At 45.1% G+C, this 18,863-nt stretch overlaps 1 protein-coding gene across 1 annotated transcript in view; it reads right to left on the bottom strand.

Annotated features, from left to right (window-relative positions):
- The window catches only part of EYA2 (EYA transcriptional coactivator and phosphatase 2), a 261,616-nt gene extending 243,395 nt beyond the window's left edge, over positions 1-18,221 (bottom strand). Inside the window, exon 1 of the mRNA XM_037811465.1 lies at positions 18,114-18,221. The gene's annotated coding sequence lies outside the window, so the exon portion shown is untranslated. The remainder of the gene's footprint in view (positions 1-18,113) is intronic.
- Between the last annotated feature and the right edge of the window lie 642 nt (positions 18,222-18,863).

Raw genomic sequence — 18,863 nt, 5'->3', positions numbered from 1 at the left:
GCTTTCCGGACGCCATTGGCCATCCTCCAGTGAAGGTATCCAACTGTTGATGCATTACCTTGGACACTTTATGGCCTTAGGACTGTAACTGTGAAACCAAATAAACACCCTTTTATAAAAGCCAATCCATTTCTGGTGTTTTGCATTCTGGCAGCATTAGCAAACTAGAACATACTGTGAACAGTTGATTGTACACCACGGATGACTGTATAGTATGTGAATATATCTCAATAAAACTCGATTAAAAAAAAAAAGAACCCAACTGTGAGGATGGAAGGACACAACAGTGTGTTTTAGCATGTGCACAAGGCCAGGTTCTCAGGAGGTGCCCCTGATCTTCCTTCCCAACCTGCTCCTGGCACTGCCCTCCCCATCTCACGAAACGACATCTCCATCCTCCCAGATGCTCAGACCACAACCTTGGGGTGACCTTGGACCCCACTCTTTCCATCCCATCCCAGATCCTATCCCTCCACCCATCCTGCTGGCTCCACCCTCAAAGTATATCCAGGATCCAACTACTTCTCACCACCCCCACTGCTACCACCCTGGTTCCAAGTCATCACCATCTCCTAACAGGTTCTTGGGCTCCACTCCACAAGGCAGCTGGAGATTCCAGTACATGTATGTCAGATTCCTTAGATTTGTAGGAATTTTGCAAGCAGGTTATTAAACCACTGGTAGCTTGAAATCAGCTGTGGTGGGAGAATTTACACCATGGGAATCAGCAAACACTGCAAATCAGAAATATTTTTCCTCTGGAGCGTGAGTTTCCCTGCACACCACTGCATGGACATCCATTTTTCAAATGGCAATATCCTGCTCCCCGCTCCACTGCACACTCCCTCTCTTTATTTTTCTCCACAGCACATAACACTTTCTGTCCTACTAAATATATTTGCTGTGTTCTTGTTTATTGTCCATCTCCCACCCTCTAGAAATATGAGCTGCATAAAAGCAGGGACCCTGTCAATTTTGCTCCCAGCTGCTCACCAAGAGCCTGGAACAGTGGCCTCATGGTAGGCTCTCAACACATGTTCAAAAGGCTGAACAGCAGCTCAGATGGTTCTTAGGAGAAGCCTAGGCAGGGATGGCATTCCCGACACTTGGCAGGATTTGGAACACTGGTGAAAGGCCAGTAAGAAAGTAGCACTTCATCCACAGTTTTAACCTATGGTGGAAAAAATTTCCCTCCCTGAACACTGAAGCTCCCTGGGTTTCAGAGTAGACCACTGTCAGGAGTTGCCAAGATGCAGCAGGCACCATTCGGTACCAGTCTTGGGGAAAGTCACTCTTTGAGCCTCAGCTGGCAGAAGCAGAGTGGAGGAGGCATCCAGAGGGCAGGGGGTCCCTGCCTCAGCCCTCCAAAGAAGCCCCAGTTTCTGCCCACGTACCAGAGTAGGAACTTCAATTTGCAAACATTTTGGATAAAGCAGCATCCAGCACAGCCTCTCTCAGTTCACAGTTGAGTTCTGCAAAGACTCTTCAAAATGGTTGAAGCTCTCATCCAATGCTGAATTCCTTCTATACGATCTCAGACAGACGGTCATAAACTGCCTCAATGGTTGGCAAGTCTACCTATGATTAAACCCGAATCAGCCAACTCATAACCTCTGCTGCCAATGCTGAGCCCGCCAGGCCCCAAGCAGAACAAGAACAGCTTTCCTCACTTATGGTAACTCTTTTTACCAAATTGGTGGTTGGTGCCTGGAGCCCAGGGAACTATTTACTCCCAAATGGGGTGTGGTCCTTATGTGGATATGTCAAATGCCATCCAAGTCAGGGCCCACAAACTCAAACGCTTCTACGTTTCAATCAGGTATTCTCGGATTGTAGAATGGGCATTTAACAATTTAATACTAAAGAGCCAGGCTTCACTTAACTCAGTGGTTCTCAGCCAGGGGACTTTGCCCGCCCCCCCCCCCAGGGGACACCCAGCAATGTCCAGAGACATTTATGGTTGTCACCACTGGGGGTGGGGTAGATACTGGTATCTAGTGGGCAGAGACCAGGGATGCTGTTAAATATCCTTTGATGCACAGGACAGCCCCCCGCAACAAAGAATTATCCAGCCCAAGTATCAATATTGCTGAGGTTGTGAAACTTTGACTTAGCTGAAGATACATGCTTTCTCTTCTTTTTCTTAATACTAGTGACCAACTTGGTTTATACTTCATTTCACACTTTTGATAGAGACCTGGATATAAGAAAGATGTCCTTTCCTCTTAAATCTTTCCTAAGAAAGCCAACAGCACCATCCCAATGATAAAGGGCAGCTGACCCTGAGCCCCAGTAGCGGGGAGTCAGTAAGAAGCGGTGGAGACTGTGGTGAACTGAGAACTCATCCCGTTTGAAAGGACGGCCATTTTCCAGCTCCAGTCAATCAAACTCAGGTGGAAATGTGGGCCCGCTGTTGAGAAATCTTCTGATTTTTTTAACGGAAGCCAGAAATCTGCATTTTGCCTGAAACATCCAGATTTTCAAATGTTGACTCCATTTTCTTTTTTAAATCCTCTACAGACCATAGAGAACACATCTTGGCTGCCAGTCTGCAACCTCTGTGTTGCATCAGATGTTGCTGCAGTGCCACTAGATGGACCACAAAAATGCCCCATGGAGGCAAGAGTGGAGGGCAAAGCTCAGAGGAGGAAAGGAACAGAGGCTGACCATCAGAGGTCCAGAAACGTGGGACCAGGCAGTACTGGGTCACCATTTCCACTTCAAGTGAGACTGAGTCATTTCCCACTTTTCCTTGGACATCCAGTGCATCTCCATGCCTGGCTGGGGTGCCCCCGGATACTTACTACTAATTTTGTACAAGACATCATGAAAAGAGATGAACAGGAAATACTCTGAAAACCCTTACTTGTAACAAAAGATAATTCTTCAGGTCTGTAGGAAAGAGCACATGGGGTGCAGAAGACTGTGCTCTGGAAAGCACCAAACTCATAGGCGTGTTTGAGGAGTAAAGACGAAAATGTGCATACAGAGTATTGCACAGGCTGGCAGAAAGGACACACTTCATCAACAGCAGGGCAGCCCAGCAGAAGAGGGGCCGAGGAGGCATATCCAGAGTGCATTACAGACATTTGTAGTTTTAGGGTCCACAAGGAACCAGCCTACCCCACTGACAGTAAATGCTTCTCACTTCAGTCTGGGAACCCATCTTTTCTCCCACCTCATCCCCAGCTCCAGAAGTGGCACATGACACCATACAGAATTCTCCCAAACTGGAATTAAGAGAAGGGCACATGACCTAAATATGAGTTCTCAAACCAGCCATATCTGAAACTAGAATTTCCCAGAACTTTTCATTTCCCCAAGTCAAGAAATTTCCTTCTTAACTCAAACCAACTGGGAAGTAAGTTTTCTGTCACTTACATCCAGAACAATCTCAACTGCTAGGGGGCCCCTTGGCTGGGTTCTTGCCAAACCCCAGCTTTGGGGTCAAGAAGGCAGACTATGGTTCAGTGTTGTCAGTCTGGGCACCCCAGGTCTTTAAAAGCTCTGTGAACTCTCTTCAGCCGCCCCCCCACCCCTGCCCCATTACTCAACTTTCCACTCTCCTTACGTGTAATCCTTCAAAGCCACCCCCTTCTCCTCTTTCCTGCCTGTACCCATTGGAAACTATCACCCCATCCCTACAATGTGAACAACACAAGAAGCTCCTTGCCATTCTAAACAGTGGCTGACAACCATTTATGAAACCTGCAAACATTTCACCACTCTTAAATCAACCCCAGATGACATAATAATCGTCATGAAAATAATGCAAACCCGAGGGAAGCTGGATCTGGAGCATCTTGCCATTCCCCGTGATGAGAGGCATCATGAAAAAGTCCTGAGAAAGACATAAAAATGAAACAAACTGATTGCTACTTGGAAGGATTCTCAGGCCCCATCCCCACGAGATTCAAGTCCTACTTTTTCCTGGAAACAATTTTTAGCATCTTTTGGCATCTTCTCTAGTCAGGAATTGGCAAAAAGAAAAGGGAGAGAGACAGAGGCTTAATGCCTTTTTGCTAAAATTAGATTTCCAGGTCTGTGGCAGTGTTTCAGAGAGGGGTCACAAACTGTTAGCCCATAGGTGTATTTTGGTGCTTCCTCACAGTGATTTAAAAATCAGGACATTCCTCGCAAAAATCCAGATTTCAAGATCTTTTAAAAAATCAGCAACATGGAGACGCAATCGGCAGGAGCCACGGTCACACTCTCTCCACTCCCAGTTAATTACCCCACCCACCTCATACCTGTCTGGCCAGTTGGGATATCTGCATTTATAATCAATGATTTTAGATTCAGGCTCTGTGTATCCCCTCCCCTCTTTTATTTTAATTAGAGAAGCTGTAGGTTTACAGAAAAATCATGCGTAAAATACAGAGTTCCCACATACCATTCTATTATTAACATCTTGTATTAGGGTGGTACATTTGTTACAATCAATAAAAACACATTTTTTATAATTGTACAATAAACCACAGTCCATTGTTTAATCTAGCATTTACTGTTTATATTGTACAGTTCCATGGATTTTTTTAAAAACTTTTATTCTAGTACCATATATACAACTTAAAATTTCCCTCTTGACCACATTCAGATATACAATTCAGTGGTGTTAATTACATTCACATTTTGTGCTCCCATCACCATCATTCATTACCGAAACTTTACCATTAACCTGCATAGAAACTCAGTACAATTTAAGCATTAACTCCTACCTCCACTCTGCCCCTGATAACCTATATTCCATATTCTGACTCATCTGTGTATTTTTTTAAGTCATTTAAAAATTATAATCATTTGGACTTCAGAGATGTCTGAAGGACACACTACGGCCATTGGATTCTGAGCAAAACCCTACTTGACCTGCCCCCCACCCGCTCCCTCTCTAGAAAGTTCTTTCCTGCTCCCAGCAGTGCTGACTGCCTCGCTCCCCCAGCTCCGTGCTCAGATGCTGCCTTCTCAGGGAGGTTTCCCACCCTGGGCTCCTTCCATCTACTTCTCTTGACCTTCCCCCACAGACATGCCACCATACTTTACATGTCTATATTTTTATTTTTGATCTTTCCCCACTTAATCATAGCTCCCTGAGGGAGGGGATTTGGTCACTTTGGCTCCCTACTGCATTTCCCTTATCTAGAACAGTGCCTGGGATGTAGTTAGTGCTCGATATGTTTTTAGTTTGATTGTGGTCACATTCAGATAACATAAAACTTGCCATGTTAACCTTTTCTAAGTGTACAGTTCAGTGGTATTAAGGACTTTACTACAACCATCACCACCATCAATACATATTTTTGGGAAAATGAATAAAGGAGTTTGGTTTTCCATACTCAAGAGGAAATGGGAGTGGGGGTTGAGGGTGAGGCTGAGGAAGAAGGGGACCCAGGTAATCTGCCCACTTGTCACGGAAAACCAGGCAAATGCAGCTGGAGAAAAACACACTTTCTGCAATAGAAGAAAAGGAACAAGGAAAGTGAAAATCCTGAAATCAGAGCCTCGTGCCACCGTTGGAGCCCGCACAAAAAGGTCACTCAGGGGTTGCACGCGTTTCTGTAAGCGTTCCTCTCCACCACTGCCCCAGCCACCCAAAGCCCCCAGCCCCTCTTGAGACAGGGCTGGCTGGTGACTGTGAGCCAGGCCCTGCCCCTGGGGCCTCAGTTTCCTCATCTGTACAGATTCTGATGCCCTGATGCTCTGTCTTCCAGGCTGCCTGCTGAAGACTTGGCCCAGCAAAGCCTCATGCAGGGACCCAGAAAGCCAGTCTCTTTGCCTCCGTTTTCCAGTTTAAGCCCCAAATCTCAGGCACTTTTCCCATCTCTTCACTCCAAACTATATGAAACCACATTTATGCCTACAGAGAGATATGATTTATGTAGTTCATTTTCCCCCCAAAGCTAATAAATAACATTTTACAAGCACTTGCTATGTGTCAGGAGCTGCTGTAAGCAGATGGTATGTGTTCACTCGTCTGATAGAGATTCCATTATCCTCGCTTCCTAAATGAGGAAACTGAGGCTCAGAGAGGTTGAAGAAACGCCCAAGGTCATGAGGCTCTCAAGTAGTAGAGGCTGGAACCCCTGTACCACGCTGCCCCTGAAACTAACAGAACACACAAACATATCTTTGTGAAACCAAAACACTGCAGCTAAGACGGAAGTCAACTTCAGATCCCTGTCAGAGTTGTGGCTAATGAACTGGCCAGTTAAGTGAGGGTCACGGAGAAGGCAAGTTAATTCTTTCTTTGGTGGTTAGAGACAGGCCAGTGCAGGGGTTACCAACATGGGCTCCAGGACCCTGCTTCTGCATACAAAGCTTGGCTCTGCCCCTCATTTGCTGTGTGACTTTAAACAAGTCACTGAACCTCTCTGTGTCTCCTTCATAGAACTGTGAGAAATAAATGAGCCTATAACCATTCAGAACAGATCCTGGCACAGAAAGCACTCAGATCATTTTTTAATTAACATTATATTCTGCCAAAGGTTAGCCATTTTTCTTTTGAAGAGAAAAAGACTAAGTGTACCCAGACACTAATATCCTGGATGATTTTACCAACATCTTTGAGAGGCCTCACTTGTTTCATTTTATTCCCCTGCCATTCTGGTTAGCTGAAGGTTCTAGGGGGAGGGGGGTAGAAGAGAATCTGTTGCAAGCCATCTGCAAGGAGGAGCTTTAGAAGTAAAACACTTTATTGAAATCCTGGAGAATACTTCACGTCTTAAGAGTCGTGTTTCTCAAACTTCGCTCATGAATTCTGCCATACATACCTGTACCACAGGTACTATTAATTACTTGAATGGACTTGATTTTTAAACCTTTGTCTTAAACAATAAAAACTTCTCGATTCATTTATTTGAAATACATGTTATATCATTTTCAAGTGCATAATAAAATAAAGACAGAACTCTAAAGACTAAAAAAAAAAAAGTTCATGGATGACTTAATGTGGAAAGGGCTCACACTCCATTAAAAAAAGACTGCCCTTCAGGGACTATTAGATCCTTCCAGAAGTTCTAAAAATCACAAGACTGCAGCTACCTGCAGGGACAAGTAACCTTCAGTTTCACCCCTTCTTTGAGTACTTTAAAGGGTGGGCTCAAATACTCTAAGAACACTGCTTCAGAATCTATGGAATGTGCCCCCTCCATCATTTTATTTAAGCTTATATCAAATCTGATACAGAAGCAACTATCCCAGACTGAGGCTCAGAGGGCTCCAGTGACCTGCCCAAGGTCACACAGCAGATCCGTGATGGACTGGGGAGTCCACCCCCACACCCTCCCCAAGGGCTGCCCAACATGCAACAACTGCACCCCGAGGCCCCATGAGGGCCTGGCCTGGGCTGAAGAGGAGGCCACTCCATCCTGGTCTGCAAGGCACGGGGCAGTGCAGGAGGGGTGTGTGTTAAAGAATTTCTCCTCAAGAAGGACTTCGCAACCTACTTGTGGTGTTTTCTCAATTTGTTGTTCGAGAAAAAGTCCACTCCCTCTCCGTGGAGAGGGGGACACCTCACTTATTTAAAGAAAAGGGGGGGGGGTGTCACAAAAATTCAGGCTCATTGAGGATGAAGGATGCTGTTGAAATGTAAGCACAGACCACAAATTACCGGTTGGTCAGACATGACGTCCCTCTGCTCACGGCGACTGCCCTTGGGCTTAAGGAGGGCAGCGAACCTGCGGTGGGATGAGCCTGTGCTCTGTCGGGCAGACCCGGGATGGACCGGCAATTCCTCACTTGCCTTCGGGCAGCCACTTGACTTGTCCAAGCCTCGGGCTCCCCATCCGTTAAATGGACACACCTATGTTGTGGGATTTTTTTTTTTTTTTTTTTTTTTTGAGAACATTAAATAAGTTCTGTGGAAGTTTCTGGCAAGTAATAATGCTGTGAGAGATTTTTAAAGCCACTTCTGCCCTCCACAACTCCACTCCCTGAATATTGAGATTATTTTGATTCATAACTCTCTGATAGAAACATACCTGTTATTCTTTAACTCTTCAAAGTCCCAGAAGCCTGGGGAAGTTTCAATTCATTAGATAATAGTGCAAATTTAAATATCAGTAACAGTAACGAGCTCATACACGCCCTCACCACAACCCAATGCAGTAGGTATGTTATTACCTCCATTATGTGGATGAGGAAAGTGAGGCAGAGCTAGGATATGGCAGAGCTGGGATTTGAACCGAGGCAGTTGAGTTCCTCAGTAAGGGACACACTCTACCACCCAAAAACTGCTGAAGACCACAATTTAACCTAGGTTAGCTGGTGAAGCATATCAGATGCGGAATATTCTGATTGGGTACCATTCAAAGCTGGGGTGAGAAAACGGTCTATGGCAGGATAAGGCCGGAGGAGAAAAATGAGAAATCTTTTTTTTTTCTTTTTCAATTCATTAAGGCTTGTTGGGGTGAGCAAGAATCTCATTTTTTTCTTCCCTTGACTTCTCTTTTATTTTAAGGGGGAAACATGCATTTCAAAGACTGCTCAATAGCAGCCTTGAAATCTCAAGTTCAATCACAATGTTCCCATTGTGACTGGGGGACTCCTTGGCCTTTAAGCTTGAGTTATAAAAATTTGGTCTTAGCCCAAAGTCTGGATTTAATAGAATATTTTAATTTTGTTTAATGAATATTATTTTAAATCCATTTGGCAGTTTAAAAATGCGTTCTTTTATTTTCAAATTAAAATTTACTGATGTTCGGTGCTTTCTTGGGGGTGGAGTGCAGCAAGGTATGGGGGTAATAATAATGCAAGCTCTTGTTTATCGAGTGCTTACTATGTTGCCAAACACCCTACTGTGTGTTCCATGGGTACCCCCTCTTTTAATCCTCACAACCACTCGATGGACAATGATTGCTGCCTGACACTGTCTGGGCTCCGAGGGTCAGCATCTTGCCCCAGTAGACCGTTAGTGAGGGGCGCAGTTAAGATTCAGACCAGATCTGAGTCTGGAGTCTGCGCTATTAACCACTGCCCTACACTCTCCTGATAATGAAAAAGGATTCAATTGACCAAGAGCTTAAAGTACACATCACTGGCCCTGCAGGCAAGCCCTCAAATCCCAAGGGTAATAACAGTTGGCATTTACTGAACATTCTGTGAAGGCAGGCACTGCAGTAAAGCTGAGCATTTTACATGCATCATCTCCTTCAAATTCTCACAATGGCCCTTTGAAGCCATTATTATCAGTAGTATCTCCATTTTATAGAAGGGGAAACCGAGACCCAAAGACCCTAAGTGATTTTTCCCAGGGATATGCAGTTTTTAAGTAATAATAACAGGAGCTGACTTGGACATAGTTCATACTATTTGCTGGCTGCTATTCCAAACACTTCATATCCATTAATTCAGTTAATCTCAGCAATAACTCTTTGAGGAAGGTGCACTATTAATCCATCCTGTTTTGCAGGTGAAGAAACGAGGCACAGAAAAGTTGGGTAACTTGCCCAAGGTTAAACAGCTGGTCAGAGCTGGGCAGAGGTAGGAACCCAAGCAGCCTGGCTCTTGAGCTAATGCCCTCAATCTCTAGCCTATACCCAGAGCCACAGCCCATCCCACACCACCGTCACCGCTGAAGGGCAGCAGAGAGGTGTCTCTTTGAGATAGGGAGCAGGCCACAGGCATTTGTATGTGCCATAATGCCAGGTGCCATCCAAGGCACAGAAGACAGTGCACTGCCCTTGGTGAATCAGGCACAGCTTTTTTGGGTTACAGTCTGCCTAGTAGGGTCTTTTTCTCCCTCCTGCCACTTGAATGTTGGAAAGCCCATTAAGTCATGTCACCACCCGCTGTGCCCTCACTGATCAACAGAGAGAAGAAGCAGTGTGGTGGTATCGGTGGGTACCTGCCAGCAGAGATACTGGATCAGGGTCCTTCTTACCTCCAGAACCCCAAAACTTAGCCCAGTGCCTAGAACACAGCTTGATAAACGCTGTTGAATGAACGCATTTGTAATTTTCTCCTATCACCGTGCAATGTATTGGGCACCCAGGAGGAATTCAATAAATATTTAACAAATCAATGAAACAGTACATGAAATGTCCTAAGTGCATGTTCTTTCTTGGGCAAAAAGTTTGTCTTGTCATATTGCAATGGCTCTAGGGATCAGCAAACATTCTGTATAAATGTCATAACTCTGCCGCTGAAGCACAAAAACAATTTCACAGACAACACATAAATAAATGCATATGGCTGTGTTCCAATAAAACTTTATGTACAAAACAACTGCAGGCTGGATTTGGCCCCCAGGCTGTATTTTGCTGACACCTGCAATAGCTCATTGACTCCAGCAAGAAGTAAGCGGCACCAGACATGAAAAGAGCCAGGATTCTGGTGCTAGAACGGCAGATACCAAAAAAGGTTATACAAGAGCTCTGTTCCCACCAGGAGGCATAGAGGCACAGAATGATAAACACACTTGTTTAGCCAGCCAACTGCTGGTAAGTGATGCAGCCACCATTTGAATTGGTTCTAACTCTAAACATCCATTAATTTCTGCAAGGACAGGCTCAAGATTCTGTGAAAATCAGCAGATGTCTCTTACTCTCCAAGCCCAACTCCTGTACCTGACAATCAGTTAATACCCACAGAGCAAACCAAATGGAGAATGACTTAAAAGTCTAGCTCTCCAGAAAGCTTAGCTCTCACTACACCAGGGGGCAGGCTGGCTATCCCAGCGATTAGGAGTCAAAACCGGGTTCAAATCCTGACTCTGACATAAGCCATGTGACTTTGGACACGTTACTCTGCCTCCCTCAATTTCCACATCTGTAAAGCAGAGATAATTATAGCACATTCTCACCCAAGGCTGCTGTGAGATAAAATATACAAAGTGTTTCTGAAGCACAGTGCCTGGTACCTAATAAATGTTCAATAAATATGGGCAGTTTGTTATTCCTAGGCAATTCTTAAAAGTCTTGTTTCCTTAAAAAGAGAAATAATAACTCACTAAAAAGAAATACAAAGTAACAACAGGAAAACTGCAGGAAAAGACAGCAATTCCAAAATTGGATTCCTAAAGACGTTCCAGCAAGACACTGTGGGGATCCCAAGGTATCAGAAAATTCCCTGCTCTAGATCAAACCACTAAGAATCCCCACAATCTCTCCGCCTCCCCCCAAAAGCCTGCTTCTATGTCCCTTTACCACGCAGCCTTTCTTGTGGGTGCCTGAACAATGCTGAAGACATTCCCAGAGTTTCAGACATTTGCTGAGTTTCAAACATTCTTTGTCCCCTTCTACCCCACTTCCCTCCACGCCCCAACCATTAACTTCTCCACTGAGTATGATCTATTTAGCAAGAGAACACCAGAGAGCTCGGCCCATCACAGACTGGAGGTAAATAGTCTTCTTGGCTTGGAACCAAACTCTGTTTACAACACAAGGCAGCAAGTCACAACTTGTTATATCACATGACACCGTCAGAGAGGGAGTCGCGGCTTCCAGGTGCCTGGGTCCCTCCCCTCATTACTCCCACCCCACACATCCCCTTTCCAACCAAGAAGGGCAGGTAGACCTTTGCTGGAGAGACAAATGTTTCTAGAACACCTTGAAACAAAAAGTCCTGATACATGCAAATAATGCACACCCACCAAAGAAAACCACCTCTTTGAATTGACACCCTTTCTTTCTCCCCTCAGAGAAGGTTTTGTCCCTACATGGAATTTTCATCAGTACCTGGGTTGGCTAGAAACTCGAGAATGCAGTGGACCGTCTCTCCTCTCTCTATTTCCGGAAGCTGCCAATCAAAAAAGACCTAAAGGTTTGTACCTATAGCTTGCACTCCAAATGCTAAAAATATTTACATGTTCCTTGGAACAAAAAAAAAAAAAAAATTTGTTTTGGAAATTATTAATCCTTTAACCACAGAGTTACTATAGGAAAGGGATGGGAGGTAAAGAAACTGACCGGAAGGAACAAACACCAGTTTCGGCCTCTAGCTTCCACATATCCAAACACCAGGAATGAGACATCTGCTTTGGAGTAAGGAATGGTCCCGGAACGTGCTTTTTCTCTGGAACAGTATGAGGGAGCAATCTTCAGAACCCAAATCCAACCGAGATCTTCCAACCAAGGACCCAGAAACCCCCTTTCTGCAACCACTTCAACCAAACTTGTCTTAACAGGCAGGAATTTAGACTTGGCCGAGGCAACGAGAACCAGTGGTTTTCGCCCTGTTTTGGTGACCTTCGGAGGGCTTATTTATGCACTTCAAGCTCATGACCTAATACATGTTGGTTTGGCTTCTCGTCTCATAATAGCAGCCTGTAAAAAGCTTTTAAGAATTCCCCGTGTTTTCTCCTTTTGGGTCAAAAAAATAAAATCGATATCTAAGTAACTTAAAAAAAAAAAAAAAATTGGCCTGCACAACCTAAATTTTGGAATGTTTCCACAAAGATTCAGGGTATCTCCGGACGTCCCAACGATTATCAAAGTTAAGACCAACATTTGGTACTTTTAAGGTGAGATATCTGGGAATGGCATATGTGAGAATTAGCTAAGAGGGGCTTTTTGACTTAAGTCAAACAATGACATTTAAAACTCACGTTAAAGCAATTACCATGAGGAATTTTCCTGTGTTTTTCCCATTTCTTAAACAGAAGTGTATATGTTTTCAACATAGTTTCTTGCTGTAATTTTCTTTCTTGGCAAACCCACATCTAACCATGAAACCCAAAGTATGCACACTACAGAAACAATAATGGTTGAAACAGACCCGGCTGTCTCCGGCATGGTTTTTCTTTACAAAATTAAAATGTCTTTTTGGCTAATACACTGTACATTTCAGTTTTAAAAGGCCATTCTTGGGAGATGAATAGAAAAGAAAGGAGAATGGACGGATTCAGCTGATGCAAGACAAAAATAGGCTGCTATATTCATACAGTAGTTGAATCCTCCAGTTCTTCATTATTTCAGGCAGAAATACATCGATTTTATCATTTTCCCTTAGTTAAAATCACAGAGAGTTGACAGCTCTCCTCTGAATGACTGTGGCTAGAGACGGACATGTGTGTTACATCTGGGAACGCACAGACTTTTAAAAATCTAACTCTGCTAGATAGATGCTCAAAGGGAAAAATAGAAGGAAAAAAATCCAAGGCTGTTGAAATCACATGCATTTTTCATGTTACTGAAACAACACTATTGACATTAGGTGACAAAATAGTTTCTAACATCTATTAAATATTTTGTTCATTCAAAAAGATGTCTGATTTGGCATTATCATGCAAAATAGTTAACTATCGACCTATTCTCAAAACTGGTGAGACGCAAACCTGTCCCCCTGGCTGTCTGTTCACTGAAGTTTCTGTTTCAAATTTTTTTCTGTAGTATCTGAGATCAGAGGCAGATTTAAAGAAACAACAACACACACAGGCGACGACCGTATGGACGAAGCCCCTGTTTTCTGTGGGCGCGGGACTGTGGGCAGACACCAGCTCATCCATCCTGCCAGCTGTGTCCCAAAGATGCACCTCTCGGCTCCCACTGACACCCAGCCAGTCCATCCCAGGCTCAGGGCAACCAGCGGCCGCCCTTAATGCTCAAAGCGGCAAAGATAAAAAACCATTCTCGTTACCTGACTCTCGGTAACTGTTCCAGTTGATTCTTTGCTCCAAATATTTATAAATCTAACCCAAAATAACAACCCACCCATAGCGATCCGGCACCTCCCTATAAACTTGACATGGACTGTGCCTACTGCAACGGTTTAGGGTCTTCCAACTGCAGATGAATTTATTGACTTTTTCTAGGTAGTGAAATGAATAGTGTTGGTACTGAAGCAACAAACCAAACTAGCCCTTGTAAATAAACAGTCATTTTCATTTTACAAAATCATATCCTACTTGTTAAAATACCATGACTCAGAAAGGTTCATATCCATGTTTTCCAAATACTAAATTTTATTTATCTTCCATTTAAAGTGACAATGACAAATACCATCAGAGCAGCTTAGGAAAATAATTGCGTTCCACGCATTTAAATTCAATCAAATTGAGCCTCTCTCGCCAAGAGAAATGATAGCAGAAATGATCTCTGTGCTAGGGTCTTCATAGCATGTGGGGTGAAAGCAGAGTCTGTAAAGGGCTGAAGGCCTCGGTTCTGGTTTCCCTGCATGCAGCATTTCACCTGAGGTTCAGTTTCCTCGTCAACAAAGTCGGAATGACAACAATAACGATAACAATATTTTAATAATACCCAACTAAAAGGGTTGTTGTGAGAACCTACCCTAAAATATATTTCATGAGCTGACATCAGGTTTGGCATACAAGAAGTGCTCGATACATAACAGCTATTTTCATTTTTATCACTGAACATAAGAATATAATTTGCAAGCGGAGAGAAATGACCAAGCCAACAATATCACAAAAGTGAGGGAAAAAAACAGTAAAACTAAATTTAAAAGCCTGTGACTTCCTTCATCCACTTCCCCCTAAATAACCTGGCAGGTATTTTCCTACCTCGAAAATTATTTTAAATCACATGCAATAAAGAACAAGTTCCTGTCCCTCTTATTCTTTTATACAGAGACAAGTGGGTCTGCAGCCACAGTCACTGTCACCCGAATACTGCAAGAATTTGCCACCTGATTGAGGGGGTTAAGCCTCCTGGGATTAGAAAAGGGTGTTGGTCAAACACCATTAGGCCAGTTAAAATCTCCAAATAGCATTGTCTCAAGGGAACTCAGGCAGCTAATTGTTTTCCTACCAGAGTCTTCTTTTTGTTTTGTATTTTTGGGTCTATTTGAACTGCCACAAACAAGAGGGAAAAGAAAAGGGCCATTCTGCAAACTTTAGGATGCTGGGGGTGGAGGTGAAGGGAATGGGCGAGGAATTGTGGGGTGTGTGTGTGTTTTCTGTCAACAGGCGGTGTTTTCTCAACTCTGGGGTTAATTCTCTGTAAAGAGATTCCTTGGAGCAGAATTCCCCAACTCCTTTTTCAGAGCAGCCAGCTAGGAAAAGTTTCCTTCCGCCAACAAAACCCAGTCCTGGCAACATAGAAGGTTCAGCCTTTGGAGGTAACTGACTACCCAGCCACTTCACCTCCACAAACCCTGCAGATGAGGGGCAACAACTAATTAGGTGAATTTTCCCTTTATAAAAGACTTTGGGGGGGGTAGGGGAGTTCCCCTCTCCCCCAAGGAATTCATGTCAGACCAGACAGCCTTGCTTTTTATCTTGAACCCAGGTGAGAAGCAGGTAAGTTTTCACAGTGCCACATGAGACAAATCCCTCTCCTCCACACACACACACACACACACACACACACACACACACACACATTCCAGACCTGAAGACACTGCTTAATACCATGCCCCACCCTCTCCCCAAGAATCTTTTATGTTAGGATACTGGGCACAGCAAAGACAAAACCCTACCCTGGCTGCAACTTCCTCATCCCTCCTCACAGAACATATGTGCAGGGGTATTTAAGGACCGGAGTGTATCTAAAGAAGATATCTCCACTCTCTTCATTTTCTCCTGACAGCCAAGGGCTCTCTCTCTGTTTAAGAGGCATCTGTGATAAGCTGCCGGGAACCCCACTTATTAACTATAATGGCCTGTGATTTTATTATACAAGGAGTTTATGGCTGGCCTAATTAGTTTCAAACTGGGCATTCCAGCTGAGGACACCTAAAAAACATCTGGTGGAAGGAGAGAAAATGAGTCCTCATTCTGAGCTGGTTACGGTTGGATTTCTGCATAACTCCGGTCTCTTGTGCCTGACAAAAGTTGTCTTTGGAAAGGTAACTGAAAAAATAAGGAAACGGTTTCTTCTTTGTGGGAAAGGAGTCATTTTGTCAGGGGGGAACCAGAAACATCTTAAAGTGGACGAGCTTTGACCGGGTATACTTTTTCACAAACTGCCAGGGTCTCTATAGCTTGCTGAACCCAATTCAAAATGTATTTCACTACTCCACAGAGCGTTTTTGCAGAGGGTCTTTTCTGTTCTTCCAACGGCAGCTAGTGTTTTATCAATTTCTCCGTCTGGAACAAGGCTTGCAATCTCTTGCCTCCAATTTAAAGCAGAGGCAATACCACATATTTGCAAGAGCGTGTCTTGGGTGTTTTTGCCAAATGGTAATCCTATAACAAGTCAACAATTCATATCTCATGATGTGTTTAATACAACGCAAAAGGCATGAAAAGACGACTTTAAAACTTAGGTGATTAAAACATCCAGATTTTTTTTAATCCTTTAGTTAATTAATATTAGAAAAGTGATCTATGTGTTTATAGAGCATTCTTAAAACACAAAGCCACGACACTCCGTGAGCTATTTCAACACGGAAGGAAAAATGTCCATTCCTTTAAGGTAAAATCATTAATAATAATGTTGTGAAGCTAAAGTTACAAGAGAAGCGGGTAACTACTATGTATGAGAACATGCTAATTGCTTTAAAAAAAAAAAGTCCATGTCCCGTCATATCTAGCCACATGGTGTTTTCACAACTGCAAAATTTAGGGTTTTCTCCAAAGGCAGTGGAGATTTTTATAAACAAAATTTTATGCTTACTCAAAAGCAAGATTCAAACCGTCTTCATTTACTATCTAAATTATCTATTAATTTTCCCTAGTAGGAGGATGTTCAAATGCAAAGAAATATAAAGAGGCATAAGGTGACGGGTAAGACAGTGGAAAAAAGTGAAAATTTCTTAGGTAAAGATTATTTTAAAAAGAGAATGTGCTTCTCTTTTTTTTCTTTCTCTCTCTCCCTTCTCTTATTTATATACCCACATTAACCACAGCAAGGACGCCTGTGTCAGCTGGCAACAAAAGGGCCATAGGCTGTTAATGTGGCCAGGCTACTAATTTAGTACCCATACTTCGATAGTAGAAATTTCACTCAAGCAAAAAAGGGCTCGTGAAATTAACAGATTTGGTCTGAAACACAATTGTCCGCTGGTTATAATTTCCTTTGGAAGGGCGCTCTCTAACCCAGACATAATTTAGCACTCAAATTCTTACTCGATGTTTGTAAATCATTCTACCTTCCCTCTGCCCTCGCGAACAACTCCCGACTCCGACGTGCACTCATTTCGCTGCACCTCGTAATTAAAAGGTACCTTCATCAGAGGTGATTTATGCTTATAAAAATGTAATTAAAGATTACACAGCCTTTCGGGGAAAGGGGGAAGAAAAGAATGGTATCCATTAAAATGCAGCATCGATCTTGCTTTTGAAAAAGAACTCACGCAGCATGCACGCTGTCAACTCAGCCACGGCTTCGAGGAAGTAGCAACCTCGCACTACAAAAGCGCTTCCATTTCAACCCTGAGAAAAGCGCATTGGGGATTTTGCGATACGAGTATTTTCCTAACATTCCTGGGGCGTATAATCTATTTATTTGGGGGCAGGAATATATCTAACAAGCTAGAACCAGCACGGCCGTTTAATTTCCAGACTGCATGGCTAAAAAACAATTGCACTCCCCACTTGCACCCATTACAACAAAACCCTAGTCTCCTTCTAAACATCCTTTTGATGCAAGTTTTTAAAGTTACAACTCCAACTTCAACGGGCGCCGGGGCGGCCCGCTCCCCTGCAAAGCCCCGAGAGGGGGACCAACGCCGGCTGAGCGCGAGCTGACTTTTAAAAAGAACTGTAGCTAGAAAGAGGAGGCTCGGGGGGCCGTTCCAATCCAATCGCTGGGTTCCGGCCGTTTGCTATAAACACCACTCGAGGGCATGAATTTATCTGCCCGCTCCGGGAGCCTCCTCAGTCCGAATCCCGGGAGCGCCCCTCGTCCGGAATCTGCTGGGCCACAAATCGAACCAAAACGCTGAGGTCCCAGCCGCGTCTTTACCGCCTGCGCACCGTGCACTTGTCCCGCGCGCGGGAATGCAAACTTCAGTTTCACAGGGAAACTGAGGCTCGGAGCCAGGAAGGGACTTTCCCAAAATGATCTGCCCGCTGCCCCCGCGGCTTGTGTGCGTGAGGGGTCCTCGGAACCCCAGGCGCCCGGGTCCGGCCCGTGCGCCCCCGAGCGCCCGGACAGCTGAGGAGGCCCTGGCTCGGCGAGTCCCGGTGAGAGGCGCAAGGAGACGGTGTCCTCGTCAACCCTGGCCTGGTGAGTCCCGGCGGGCGGCCCGGGGTGGGCGCCACGGGCCGTACTTACCGCGCTCAGTGGAGAGGGCGGCCCAGCGTGGTGCCGGCGCGCGGGCGGGCGCGGGTCCGACGCGGCCGGACTGACTGCGGAGGGCACGTTGCTGCCGCTGCCTCAGCCGCCGCCGCTGCCTCCGCCTCCTGGGCTGCCGCGGTCGCTGCCTGCTCCGGGAGGACCGGCCCCTTCCCCTCCCTCGGCCTGGCCCTCCCTCTGCCCCCGCCCGGATCCCCGCGCCGTTGCGTGGGGGCGCCGAGGCGCGGCACTGGGCTCCGCGGGCGCACGCACCCGGAGGCTGGACGCGGGGCGCGGGGCTCCGGCCGTGCAGCTGCCGCCGCGCGGTTCTCTGCGCCTGCAGCCCCGCGGAGCGCGCTCGCTCTCGCCAGTCCCGGAGGAGGTGAGGGCCCAGCCTCCTCCCCCACCCCATCCCCATCCCCGACACCCACACCTTCTCCCTCTCCCCCGGGCAGCACATCCTCCTTGCAACCCACGCACGGCCCCTAGGAAAAGAGAGTGCTTGGTAGGAACCTCAACAGTCACGCTGACATTCATTCATCCCTCCAACAATTCATTCATTCATCATACATTGCGCACCTACTGTGCAAGTTACGGCTCCTGAGGGATTCAGCTAGAGCAAGACAGACTAGTTTTCTGCTCTCCTGGAGCTTACGTTTACATGGGCATACCTACCGTAAACAAACTATCAAGTCAAGAAGCACAATTTCAGAAAGTTATAATTACTATGGAGGGGAAAAAATTATGTCC

This window comes from Choloepus didactylus, chromosome 19, assembly GCF_015220235.1.
Source record: "Choloepus didactylus isolate mChoDid1 chromosome 19, mChoDid1.pri, whole genome shotgun sequence".
Classification (NCBI taxonomy): domain Eukaryota; kingdom Metazoa; phylum Chordata; class Mammalia; order Pilosa; family Megalonychidae; genus Choloepus; species Choloepus didactylus.
The sequence above is the reverse complement of the archived record's forward strand: the minus strand, read 5'-3'. Positions and strand labels throughout refer to the sequence as shown.